The following is a 13,148-nucleotide window of genomic DNA, read 5'->3' as shown; positions in this document are numbered from 1 at the left end:
TTTCTCATTCAGGCAAAGTCCAGGAGACTCTCAAAGATAGCTTTCCTCCTTCCAGGATGTTTCAATATTATGGCATTTAAAAACAATGGAAGTATAGTGGATTTACAATGTTATATTAGATTCAGGTATACAGCATTGTGATGCTTTTACTCCATTAAAAGAAGTTATTAAGGGATAATGGCTGTAATTCCCTGTGCTATACAATATATCCTTGTTGCTTCTCTATTTTATACATAGTAGCTTGTATATCTTAATCCCATACCCCTAATTTTCCCTCACCCTTCCCTCTCCCCTTTGGTAACCACTAGTTTGTTTTCTATGTCTGTGAGTCTGTTTCTGTTTTGCATATATATTTGTTTGTTTAAGTGATATCATACAGTATTTATCTTTCACTGACATATCACTAAGCATAATAATCTCTAGGCCCATCCAAGTTGCTGCAAATGGCAGAATTTCATTCTTTTTTATGACTGAGTAATATTATATGTATATATATATAGTTTTAAATTTTGAATGAACGTCCCAAGATATTTCTGGGGCATCTACCGGATTTTATAAGTGAATGGAAAAGTAATCGGGGCTCTTCATTATCTAGAGTTGCTGGTTTAGCACAAGAAACACAAAGATTGAGGAGCTTGACCCCTTAGGGCGGGTCCAGCAGGCATACAGTTGTCCCTGGACGAACACCGATTGTGTCAAACATCCATGTGACGCACGAGGTTTTAGTGCTACTCCACTGACTGACTCTGAAAACGGGCCACCACCACCAACTGGTCCTTAGTTTTATTAATGACAGGAAGTTTATGATATAATAGCAATTATAAGAGGTTTGAAAAGGATTATTCCCCAACTTTTAAACCACTCAGAACTTCACTGGGATTCATCACACAAGGGTGGTGACACTACAAACACAGCAGTGCACACTCCGCGTCTGCTCTTTGACCTGGGGGGGAGGACTGGGGGGGAGGACTAGAGGGGGGCGGGGAGGACCATAGAGGCTGCTCAGGGCGCTGTCCTGTTGAGTGCAAATCCCGAATTTAGCCTCCCTGACTCTGTAAGTCCTTATTACCCATATGGATATCAGCTTTGAGGGGTCCTGAAACGAGGAAGGAGAAGGAAGAGAAATCGAGTTCACCCAATCGGAATTGTGCAACTCCCGCATTAGAATTCTTGTCCCTTTGAGGATCCTGACTTACCTGTTCTCAGATATGTGAGGTCATGTGTCAGCATGAAATGCTTTTTATTGCAGGTAACAGAATAGCTAATTAACATCGGTTTAAGTAATGAAGGATTATTTCATGTAACGTGAAATATAGAAGGAGATGGTCAGGGCTGTCAGAGGACTTAATGTTACGTTAGTGTGCCGGCTTCAGCAGCAGAGCTACATCCGGGCAGGATGTTGGAAAAAGCCAGCCGTGTCTGTCATTTTGCTAGGAAAGCAGGAGCTTTCCCAGAGGGAGCTTGGCTTTTATCCTTACATGCCTCTCATTTGCCACAAACGGTGTTGCCTGACTACCATTAACTGCAAGAAAACACCCGCCCCTCAAAACAACAACAACAACAACAACAAAAACAAAGCAAAAAAACCCAAACCAAAACAAAAACAGATCCATAGCTTTTTTTCCTTTGCCTCTACTCCGGGAGTAGAATTTTTGTTTAATAAAAAACAACTATTTTGCAAAGCAAAAAAATTTAGTGAGAAGAGTGGCATCGTTTAACATTTTTGCAAGTACATTTAACTGAAGGTCAGGCTTAATAGAAGACAACCAGATTCTCACACCTGCTTCTGCATTCAATGTGTTGTGAGATGTGGTTTTGGATGAAATATATGAAGAAAACTAGTGTCACCGAGATGTGCACAGTTGCATTTTTTATTAGTGTTTTCAAATAATTGTGGATATTCTACTTTGATACTGTATCCAAACTTGGCAAGTGGTAGTTTCTTACATGTTAGTTGCCATGTGGAATTTGAAACTGTAACAATGTACTTTTTATCCTGTATTACATTAAAATCCAGTGGTATCTCTTGAACATTGAATGGATCTTTCACCCAGGCATGAGTTTGTAACATTGGTCATTTGAAAAAAATAATTGTTCACTGGGTTATGCAAACCTTCCAAATGTTGACACATTTCATTATACAATACCAAAAAATCACATTTGTTAATATCACCCCTGATCTCGTCATACTGGGAAGCCACCAAATCAAGGTGGTAGATAAAACGTTTCCAAAATTTCACTTTTCTCTTGAAAGCAAATTTTATCAGAAGAAACAAATGCCGTCAGTTGTTTTTCTGGATGTGACAGGCTTGCTTCATTCAGTCTTAGAGACAGTGTCTGACAAATACCCAGGATCCCATGCAGGAAACATTGCATTTAGTTGTCATGGCCACTTAGGCTTCCCTTGCCTGTGGCAGTTCCTCAGACTTCCCTTGTTTTTGATGACCTTGACTGTTTTGAGGAGTACTGGTTAAGTATTTTATACAATGTCCCCCATTTGGGATTTGTCTGGTGTTTTTCTCATGATTAGATTGGGATGATGGGTTTCTGGAAGGAAGACCACAGAAGTCAACTCTCATTTTCATCACGTCATATTGAGGGTACATAATATCCACACGACTTACCCCTGTTGATGCTGTTCTTGATCATCTGGCTGAGGTTGTATTTGTCAGGTTTCTCTACTATAAAGTCTTTATTTTTACCCCCTTTTCCATACTATACTCATTAGAAAGAAGTCCCTATGCGCAGCCCTTTCTTAAGGTGCAGGGAATAATGTAGTGTGTGTATACACAAATTATTTGGATTTTTCTCTCCAAGAGATACGTCTGTTCTCCCCCACTTATTTATTTATTCACTCATTTATTTATATCAGTAGGTAGTCATGGATATTTACTTTATACTTCGGGTCATAATCCAACACTACTTTATCTTCTTGCTAAAATTGTTCCGGCTTTGGCCATTGGAAACTCCTTCAATTGGCTACTATTTCCCTTTGACATACCCCCATCATTATGGAGCTTTTATTTCTATTTTTGAGCACTAATTTACTTTCTGACCCTACAAGATGCTCTAGGTTCATTTTATATATTTCCCGTTCCAGTCCTAGAATCAGCCATTTATACAGTGCAATTTATTTTTCTAAATTTATTTTTTTTATCTTTTTAACTTTAAAATATTCAAAAAAAATAAATGTACAGTTCAGTGAATTATTGTAAGGAACACACCCTTCCAGCGTTGTGCTGGAACTGGCTCATACAGCCTCCTAAGAGCTGTCTGTGTAATCTCTTCCCAGATCCACATAAAATGACATCATGTTGGTAGCTTGAAATTGGCCATGGTGGTAGTATTTACATGATGGAAATCAGAAACTGCTACAAGTCAGGGCTTTCTTTTCCCCTTGGAGAGTCAGTTGTTAAATACCAGCATACCACTGCTCGTAACCACCACCCAAGGAAAGAAATAAAACCACAAGCTAATAAATAAAACTTTGCCAGCCACCCCAGTAACCCCTCCATGTTTTCCATCACAGCCCTCTCTCTCCAAAAGTAACCACTACCCTGACTTTATAGTAAGCACTTCCTTGTGTGTGTCTGTGTGTGTGTGTGTGTTTTAATACCTTTTGTCATCCATGTATCCATCCCTAGACACTATGGTTAATATCACACATTATTAGGACTTCCCTGCTGGTGCAGTGGTTAAGAATCGGCCTGCCAATGCAGGGGACACGGGTTCGAGCCCTGGTCCAGGAAGATCCCACATGCCGTGGAGCAACTATGCCCGTGCGCCACAACTACTGAGCCCGCGTGCCACAACTATTGAAGCCCGTGCGCCTAGAGCCCGTGCTCCGCAGCAAGAGAAGCCACTGCAATGAGAAGCCCGTGCGCTGCAATGAAGAGCAGCCCCCGCTCGCCGCAACTAGAGAAAGCCCGCACGCAGCAATGAAGACCCAACGCAGCCAAAAATAAATAATAAATAAACAAATTAAATAAAAATCACACATTATTTACACTGATGTATATTTAAGGCCTTTAATCTACAGACTGACTCTCCGTCGCTTTCTTTTCTTTACAATTTATCTGTTGAAGCAAGTGGGCCACTTTATCTGTAGACATTCCGTCATCTGGATTTTCCTGATTGCATACTTATGGGTGTATTTCAACATGTTTCTTTGTCCTCCATTATTTACCACATCAAATTGACATTGACAAGGTATCCCACCTAACACATTCTCTTCAAGTGTCCATGAAATATATCAAGACCACATCCATAAAACAAACCTCAACAAAGAACTGAAACCAAAAAGAATGTTCTCTGATCATAGTGGCATTAAACTAGAAAGGAATAACAGAAAGGTAACAGGAAAATCTCCAAACAAACACCTGGAAACTAAGTTACACACTTCAAAATAATCCAGGTGTCAAATGGGAAATCTCAAAGGAAACTAAAAACAACAACAGCATTGAACTGATATGCATATAGCATATGAAAATCTGTGGGACACAACTAAAGCCGTGCTAAGAAGGAATGTTTTTTTTTTCTGATAATGCCACGCAGCTTGTGGGAATCTTAGTTCCCCGACCAGGGATCGAACCCAGGCCCCGGCAGTGAAAGCACCGAGTCCTAACTGCTGGACTACCAGGGAATTTCCAGAAGGAAATTTTTAACACCAAATGCTCACATTAGGAAAAAAGAAAAGTCTCAGATCAATAGTCTACATCCTCACCTCAAGAACTTAGAAAAAGAAGGGCAAAATAAATTCAAGAGAATCTTAAGGAAGGAAATAATAGAGAGAAAAAAGCAATGAAATTGTGAGCAGAAAAGCAATGGAGAACATCAATGGAACAAAATCTAGCTCTTTGAAAAGATCAACAAAATTGACAAACCTCTAGCAAGACTGTCATATAAGAGAGAAGACACAGATTACCAATGTTAAGATTGAAACAGGGAGTATTACTATAGACTCTGCAAGCATTAAAAAATAAGAGATACTGCAAACAACTCTCTCTATGTAAATCTGGCAAATTAGATGAAATAAGCCAATTCCTCAAAAAAATACAAACGACCATAATTCACTCAATATGAAGTACATAATTTGAATCTGGAATACATCAAAAACTCCTCAAAACCCAGCAGTTAAAGAACCAAACAATCTACTTTAAAAATGGGGAGAAGACAAGAAGAGACATTTCACCTAAGAGGATATGCAGATAACAGATAATTGCATTCAAAAGCGTGCCATTAGGGAAACTCACTATCAGTACAAGTGCTCACTATCTCCCACACCCTGCTTTGCTTTTTCCCCCACAGCATTTATCATCACAATATGCAACATGTATTTATTTGTGTGTTTATTTATTGTCTGTCTCCCTCCAGTAAAAGGTAATCTCCATGTGAGTGGAGGCTCTGTTTTGTTCACTGCTTTTCACCCTGTGGCCAGAATTGTGTCTGGCAGGAGGTAAGCACTCCTTAAATATTTATAGAATGGATGAATACGTGCTTTTGCAAGTTTAGATGGAACTAAGCTATGAGTTTTATCCATGGGATGCTGGTCTTTTCAAATAATAGTTTTAATCACTTTTCCATTCTTGTATATGGTATTTGATTTAGTCCAATTTTCTGCTCCTTCTTGAGTCTTAGTAATTAATATTTTGTTAGAAAATCATGCATTTCCTCTAAATTTTTTGTTAGAAAATCATCCATTTCCTCTAAATCTTCAAAATAACTTCATTAGATTTAGATGTATTAGTCTCTTACAATCCTTTTATTCTCTTATCTCTTTTCTTTAGCAAGGATCACCAAGGGTTTATCTATCTTATTGATTTTTTTTGTTGCAAAGCATTAATTTTGCAGTTATGTTTCGCTAATTTTTACCTCATTGAATTCACCTTTAACTTATTTTATCTATTTACTCTCTTCTGACTTACTTTATTGTCCTTTTCCCCAAATCTCTTAAGTTGATATGTTAGTTAGGATGAAGGCTAATTTGCTGTAGCAAGAGGATCCCAAAACTTCTTTGTTATTTTTCTTTCATGGAACAGTCCTGGGTAGGTAAGTGGTCTGTTCCATAAAGTCACTCAGGACACAAGCAAGTGGGAAAACCCTGCCATTCTCTAGGGCAGGGGTCAGCATACTACAACAGAGGGACAATTCTGCCTGTTGCTTGTTTCTGTAAATAAAGTTTAATTGCAACACAAAAATGCTGATTGGTTTACATTTTGCCTATGGCTGCTTTTGAGTTACAATGGCTACAATGAGTAGTTATGACAGAGATCAGATGACCCACAAAACCTAAATTATTTTCTCTTTGACCTTTTTCAGAAAGTTTGTTGACACGGCTCTAAAGCAGTGTCCTGTGTGCATAATCAAAACTGGGTCACCACCCTGCCCTCATTCCAGCTGGTGGGGAGGGGAGAGGAAATGTGGAGAAGTCAAGCCCCCCGTAGCTACACGTGGCATTTAACACTGTCACTCATATTTTATTGGTGAGAACTTGGTTACATGGCCACATCTAGCTGCAAGGGAGTCTTGGGGATGTAGTGTAGTTGGAGACCAACTAGACACGCCATGTGCCTGGCTACTATTCTTTTACTGTGGTAAAAGGAGAGAATGGATTTTGGAGGCTAGCTACCAGTTTCCCCCATAGATAAACACCGAGTTCCTTTATTTTCTGTCTTTCTCTTTCAATAATGAAGAATTTTCAAGTCATAATTTTTCCCCTGCACAACTTAAACTTTGACTCGGGGCTTTGGATATGACACAGTCTTCTTTTCACTAGCCTTTTTTGGGTAGTTTGTAATTTCAGGTTGGATTTCTTTGTTAAGTCCAAGGGATATTTAGGATGACGTTTCTTAGTTTTCAAGTAGTTACATATTTTTTAAAGTCATATTTTTGTTATTTATTTCTAATTTTATTAACAGAATGTGGCCCTAATATTTATCCTTTTGAAAATGTGTTTACATTTTATTTATGATCACTTGCATAAGAGATTTTGTAATATCTGGACATACATATGAGGGTGTATGTATTCCTTTTGCAAATGACAAAGTTTTTTTTAATATATACATCAAGTTTGATTATATTATTTTATGTCCTTTCTTATTTTTTTCTTTTATATTTCATTCTGAAAGAATTACTAATCTCTCTCATTCTAATAGAATTTTTGGAATTAATTCCTGCATTTCGAATAGTTTCCATTTATATATTTAGCTGCCATGATTTTTGGTGCAACAAATTTATAGCTATTACATCTTCCTTTTTAAATTGTGCATTTCATATTACTTTCTCTTCTTTTTCCTTTTTGAATGTTTTAATCTTAAGTCTATGTGTTCTGATATTAATAATGCTACTTGTGATGTCTTTTTTGCTTGTATTTATTTAGTACCTATTTCTCATCTATTTTTTTCCTAAGAGTTACTTCTTCTTTTGTATTTATTTAGTATCTATTTCTCATCTATTTTTTTCCTAAGAGTTACTTCTCTACTCTGTAAAATGAAGATAAAAAAAAAATGCCCTGCCTTTTGTGAGGATAAAAGAAGATAATGGCTGTGTGAGTGTTTGTAAACTGTAAAGAACTATACATAACTATACATATGAGTAGTATTCTTTCTGCTACTGGGCCTAATAATCTGCCTGTGTTACTGGGAGAGTCAGATCCACTCTATCTATCTATCTATTTACCTATCTATCTATGTTTTTCATCTTTCTATCTTTCCATCCTGGTTATCATTCTAACCAATTTAATCATTAACTAGTGGACTGTCTCTACTATTCCAACATATATAGATAACTGTACCAGGCACTTGCCAATTTTCATTGCCGACCTGAGGAAGAATATTTATACTAATACTATTTTTCTATATGGCAACTTCTAGGCAGCCAGACGTCTACAAGCCAGCCCAGGGCACTCAAAGTTGTGTGTCCTTAGAGAGGGACTGAGCCAAGGGAAGGTTTATCATTTTCACAACTAGCCTTATAGGTCTCACAGCAGCATGTATGCTGCATTCTTTTTCTTAGACGTGAGTCACTGAGGTCAGTCCATATTCTAGGGAAGGGGAATTAGACAGCATCATTGGATGGGAGGAATATCAAAGATTTTGTGGACATGTTTTAAATTTGCTATAATCTGCTCTCTGGTCTCAAATTATTTACTTTTTCCCCATATGCAGATTACATATAACCTTCCCAATATCCCTAAAAGTTACAGCACAGACTCAGGTTTGAGGTCAAGAATCTTGTTATCGGGACTTCCCTGGTGGCACAGTGATTAAGAAAGAGTCTGCCTGCCAATGCAAGGGACACAGGTTCGTTCCCTGGTCTGGCAAGATCCCACATGCCACGGAGCAACTAAGCCCGTGCACCACAGCTACTGAAGCCTATGCTCCTAGAGCCTGTGCTTCGCAACAAGAGAAGCCACCGCAATGAGAAGCCCGCTCACCACAACGAAGAGTAGCCCCCACTTGCCGCAACTAGAGAAAGCCCGTGCGCAGCAACAAAAAGACCAACACAGCCAAAGATAAATAAATAAATAAATTTATTAAAAAAAAAAAAAGAATCCTGTTATCTAAATCTGGTCCAGATACGGATGCGGCTCCTTGGGGATGGTGTCTCAAATGCAGCTCCTTGATACAACTCTCCACATACAGCTCCTCTCAATCTGAGATCTGAGAACTAAAAAGACTAATGATCTGCACCCCACACCTCCAACATACAATGGAGGGACAGGCATAATAACCGCTATATGGGAGAACAACTCTCATTCATAAAGGGAAAAATAGGAGGCACACAAGGGATCACTGGTCTATACAATTCTGAAATCCAGCTAGGCACATGTTGCTTTGATTAGGGCTCAGCCCACCATCTGGGGTGATTCAGCATGGCTCTGGGTTCTTGATCCTGCCTTCTGAGTTAGTCTTCCTTTTTCATAAAACGTAGCTATGCTGGCAGCTGAGGAAATTTTGTAGCCTGATTCTTGCCCTAATTGATTTGAGGGTGAAAATCCCTTTTCATTTCTACTGCCTCTGTCCCTTTCAGTCACGTTGATACTATTCCTTTTAAAATTTTCTGGGTTTCCTATGAATCAATTTATTAAAAAATTCACACCCTGAAACCTTGTTGGCTGGGCTGCAAGTGAGGCCGCTGAGAGACAACAAACTTAAGATTCTTAGAAGCCCTTCTGTTTAATGGAGAAGGTCTGTGAGACACGCACTTCTCCATTTTGTATTGTCTCTGTCCCTTTCATGTCATGCTGATGCAATTCCTTTAAAAACATCCTGGATTTTCTATAAATCAATTTACAAATCCATTCCATTACAAAACACTCCATGCACAAGAGTCACTGAGCCAGTCAGGCTGCTTAGAGACAACAAACTTAAGATTCTTAGAAGCCCTATTGTTTAGTGCAAAGGATCTTTGAGGCATGCCCTTAAGAGCCTTCGAGGGCATTTTGTCTGCCTGAATGGTTCTCTGAGGTACCGTCTTAGATCTTTCTGAGATATTAACAATGGAATTATAGTCCTTCTTTGAATTTGATCGTCTCTCTGAGCCCTTTGTCAAATTGAATATCTTGGAACGAATGAAAATAAGAATAGTTTTATTTTGAAGCCAGCAAGTCTTGGATCTTGTAGATCTTTCCTGAGCTTATCTCTCTTTTCTCTTATTTTGTGGTAGTTCGTTACAGCAGCAACAGAAAACTAATCCAGTTACCAAGGCTCTTTAGTTTTCTTTAATATGAAACAGTTCCTCAGTCTTTCTTTGTCTTTCATGACTTTGACACTTTTGAAGAATATTTTATAGAATATTCCTCAATTTAGGTTTGTTTGATATTTCCTCATGACTAAATTCAGGTTATGAAATGTTGGCAGGAATACCAGTGAAGTAAATGCTGTTGTGTTCTTCTCAGTGTAGCATATCAAGAGGTCTATTGACTTGTCTGATTACCGATGAGGTTCACTTTGATCAGTTGTTTAAATAGGTGTCCACTGGTTTTTCTAATGCAAAGTTACTCTTTTTGTAATTAATAAGTATTTTGTGGGAAGATACTTTAATCCTATATAAATATCCTGTTTTTCATTGTAGCTTAGCCCACTACTTCACACCCATGGATGATTCTCGTCTGAAGTAATTATTACTCTGATAGTTGCCAATTCATAGTTTTCTAATTTCATTATTCTTTCTCTGCAGTTATTACTTGTAATCCTACTTCTCTAGTTATTTATATTTATTCATTGTATTTTTATCACCATAACCTCATATAGTCTTGTCTTAGTCCATGGATTATAATTTATTACTGTAACTATTTATTAATGCCCCAAGTTTTCCAAATTAGGCCACTGGGTACCCATTCATGTTGGCTCCTGTGTCATTTTTCACATGTTCTTTATCATTCTTTGAACATTTCCTTATTTTCTGGTAAAAGATGTTCCAGGATCATCTTGTATTTTCCTAGCCCCAGGTCCTAGAAGCAGCCATTTTTCCAAGGAGCTCCAAACCTTTTGGTGGAGAATGGTACTTAGAAACCAAGATCTGGGTGTTACTGTGCTCATTGCCATAAGTATCATTGCTTCTAAGCCCTCTCAGGAGGCAAGTTAGGAAACATATGTGTGAGTGTGTGTGTATTTACATATACATACATCTACCTGTATACCACACACACATACACTCTACAGAGTTTGTTGTGTTTTCCTTGTCTTGGTGGAACAGACATTTAGGTAATCCTGTCCGGGGAGAACTTCTCATGTTATTTTGGGAGTGTAGTCTCCCAAACTCTCAATTTCTGCTTTCTTCTCTCCTGTGGATGCCCGGATACTGGGTCTCCTGAAACTATAGTGATAAAGGGCACAGGCCCTGGAGTCAAATAACCTGGTTTAAATCCTGTCACTTCCTAGCAAGTCAATCTCACTGAGCCTTAGTTTCTTCATCTGTAAAATGAGGACAGTAATAGTACTGACAAGGGAGACAAAGACACATAATTTTCATTATCTTCCCAGAATTTGAAATTTTGACGTAACACATGAAACTTTAAAGAAATTTCTGCTTGTAGCCTTGCACGTTAAATTATGCCTCTTCCTTCCAACAGAGTTGGCTCCAGTGGGAAAACTTCAGACATCTGAAAGCATAAGGAGCCCGGGATTGTGTCAGGAGGCCTGGGCCCTGGTCTCAGTTGTGTGGCCCTGTACAGCAGCTGTAACTGCCTGGTCCCATCTGTAAAAATGGGGGGAAAACCTCAGAGGTCTATTTTGGTTTTGATTTTTTTTTTTAAAGAACAAATTGATTTTCACTGTGTATGTAGAATAAGCAAACAAAAATGTTCCCTTTCAGTGGTTTTTTACTCATTGGCCTAACTGCTAAGGAGAAAAGGCAAATTAAAATTTAAATAAGATCTAAGGAGATTTCAAAATGATAATTTCAGTTAATGAGAACTTATCCTAGTACTTGATGAAATAAAATCTTAAGAACCCTACCGGGCTTCCGTGGTGGCATAGTGGTTAAGAATCCACCTGCCGATGCAGGGGACACCGGTTCGAGCCCTGGTCCAGGAAGATCCCACATGCTGTGGAGCAACTACGCCTGTGCGCCACAACTGCTGAGCCTGTGCTCTAGAGGCTGCGAGCCACAACTACTGAAGCCCACGCGCCTAGAGCCCGTGCTCCACAACAAGAGAAACCACTGCAATGAGAAGCCTGCGCACCGCAACGAAGAGTAGCCCCCGCTCGCCACAACTAGAGAAAGCCCGCGCGCAGCAGCGAAGACCCAATGCAGCCAAAAATAAATAAATAAATAAATTTATAAAAAAAAAAAAAAAGAACCCTACCTACTGATGCTTATCTCTAGTCACTCAAGTTCCAGTAAGTTTAAACAGAGCTAAAGACTCCATAGTTAGAAGTGTTGAAGTACAAAGTTACAAGAATTGGGATCCTCAAAGGCTCTCTAATTTTGGTCCATTGCAGTGAAAGCATTTAGAGTGGTTTATTTCTGAAGAAATGGTACTGTATTGTAGAATTTGCTCATTTTGATGCAGGAGGGCAGAACAAAATGTGAGGTTTAAGTATGATCACACAATCTTTTTTTTTTTTTTGGCCGCGCCCTGCGGCATTTGGGATTTTATTTCCCCAACCAGGGATGGAACCCGCGGCCCCTGCATTGGAAGCGAGGAGCCTTAACCACTGGACCGCCAGGGAAGTCCCCACGCAATCTTTAGTATATCAAATAAGACTTTCTATAGAACAAAGATAACCCAAGCATTAAAATTATCCTGTAAAATTTTTTCTAGGTTCAACTTTTGAAAGAGTATTTCTTTTAAACTATGTGTCCTAATTGTTAAGATGGTTGAGAAAGGTAAGAGCCATCATTGCCCTTCAGGCAACAAATATGTGTTGATTATCTGCCGTGTGCAGGGAACTACATGGATAGGGCTTTCACCTCCAGGGCTTTAAAAGAATTAAAAAAGACAGACACATCCCTGAGAAGATCTAATGAACGTTCATAGGGAAACTAAGATACTTTTCAGTGGGTGAGAGCAAAGAAGGTGTTGTGAATGGAAGAGCTATCATCAAGAAAGGGCTAGAGGAGGGTAAGCTTTCGGCATGTGGCATTCACAGGCAGGAACAGAGAAAGCAGGCATTCCAGGGATGGAGAACAGGGCAGAGGCATGCGTAAGCACAAGGAACAGCAAGTGACTTAACATGAAAATGACAGAAAGAGGAAGAGGACGAAACGGGCAGACGCTGTCAAGAATGGAAGAGAATTTTCAGGGTCCTTCAAATCACTGACTAGTACTAATCTGAAGCTCTTTTAGTAAACATCCAATTTAGGAATAACTATGGAAATAGCATATGAAAGAATTTATGACAGAAAGTACAACAGTAAGTGCACTTTACTCCTGTGAGATATAATGTAACTTAGAAAACTAGGGATGAGGTGAACTCAGCTGCCTGTAGTCTGTAAATAAAATGGTCTTCGAGATGCTTATAAGGGTGTATATTTGTTACAGCCACTGATCACCGCTAATTCTGGATGGGAAAAGCTGACATAGCTTAAAATCTTAAATAGGGCATAGCTTAGGCTATTAACCTACTTACACAATGAACATTCCTAGGGCATGAAAATCTGGTTACAGGAGCCGTCTTAGAAATGTCACCAGGTGCGTGTGG

This window comes from Balaenoptera musculus, chromosome 17 (genome assembly GCF_009873245.2).
Source record: "Balaenoptera musculus isolate JJ_BM4_2016_0621 chromosome 17, mBalMus1.pri.v3, whole genome shotgun sequence".
In the NCBI taxonomy this organism is placed as follows: domain Eukaryota; kingdom Metazoa; phylum Chordata; class Mammalia; order Artiodactyla; family Balaenopteridae; genus Balaenoptera; species Balaenoptera musculus.
The sequence above is the reverse complement of the archived record's forward strand: the minus strand, read 5'-3'. Positions refer to the sequence as shown.